This window comes from Priapulus caudatus, unplaced genomic scaffold, assembly GCF_000485595.1.
Source record: "Priapulus caudatus unplaced genomic scaffold, Priapulus_caudatus-5.0.1 Scaffold615, whole genome shotgun sequence".
In the NCBI taxonomy this organism is placed as follows: Eukaryota; Metazoa; Priapulida; class Priapulimorpha; order Priapulimorphida; family Priapulidae; genus Priapulus; species Priapulus caudatus.
This window is the reverse complement of record NW_014577676.1, coordinates 151080-152346: the sequence shown is the minus strand read 5'-3', so window position 1 is coordinate 152346 and position 1267 is coordinate 151080. Positions and strand designations below refer to the sequence as shown.

The window sequence follows — 1267 nt, the reverse complement described above, 5'->3', positions numbered from 1 at the left end:
CGGTTATTACCGCTTATACGGTTAGTACCGCTTACGGTTATTACCGTTTACGGTTATTACCGTTATTATAGTTTATATATAGTTTATTGTTGGTTGCAAACCTTGGGCAGGATTAAAAATGGCAGCAGTAAAGCTGGTGGCGGTGTGTGTATTGTGCGCAGCCTTAGTTGCGGCGAGGACACAGTTCATGCAGCAACCCTGTGACACGGAGGCAGTTAAAGGTACCAATGTTACGGTGCACTGCACGACTGACCTTAGTTTCAATTCCGGCGAAGATTTTCCCGTTTCCGTTTATTGGTATCGTGACGGTTCCTACGTAAGTCCTACCAATGAAGATAGATATTCCTACATTGACGCCAACATGTACAACACAGGAAACTTTAGCTTTCTAATATCTAACTTGAGAGTTGAGAAAGATGACGCAGAGTTCTATTGTGTATGGCTGCAAGTCGAGGTCGCGCCGGGGAGCGGCTATTTCTATAACAAGGTTCATCTCACTGTGCTTGTGTCACCACAGTCGGTTTCCATGTATCTTATAGACAGCTCTTCATCACCGGATGGAACGGTACAGTTCTCTTGTGTATCGGACAGCAGTAAACCAGCAGCTAGCGTCACTTGGTGGCTGAATGATAAAGATATCACTGCCGACTCCAGTCAAACAGAGGAAGCGGGTTCAAGAAACAAGACATTTACAAAAAAAAGTATCCTGAGTCACAGGTTTTCAACGGAAGATATTGACAAAAAACTTTGTTGTCACATCTTTATTCACCAACGTTTACCCGATGAAGTGTCAACCGAGATTTTGTACATGGCAGACACCGTGACCATCAGCAGCAACAACAACTCCAGTGAGAATGACGGCATTATTATCGAGGCAGAGAAGCTGGTTCTACGCTGTAATGCTGACGGCTATCCAGAACCATCATACACATGGTTGCACGATGACCAGGGGATACAAGCTGCAGGCGACGAGCTGGTGATCGAGTTAGTCGAGTTTAAACACAGAGGATTGTACGCGTGTATAGCAACTAGTGTGTTTGGGGAATACATGTCCATCAACAATATGAATGTGACCGTGTTAGTGCCAGCAACGTACGTCACCATGGAAATAGACGGCAATGCTGTAGCAGACACAGAAATAATACATGTAGGACCGCATGAAGCTAGCTGCTCTACAGACAAAAGCTTTCCGGGAGGAACAGTAACATGGAAACTTGGTGATACATCTGTAGAGGGAGCTAATACTTCACATGTCAGTGAAGTCGAT

At 44.9% G+C, this 1267-nt stretch overlaps 1 protein-coding gene across 1 annotated transcript in view; it reads left to right on the top strand.

Annotated features, from left to right (window-relative positions):
* Window positions 1–1189: 1189 nt before the first annotated feature.
* Window positions 1190–1267, top strand: part of LOC106812172 — a 12757-nt gene continuing 12679 nt past the window's right edge. The window contains exon 1 of the mRNA XM_014815991.1: window positions 1190–1261. The gene's annotated coding sequence lies outside the window, so the exon portion shown is untranslated. The remainder of the gene's footprint in view (window positions 1262–1267) is intronic.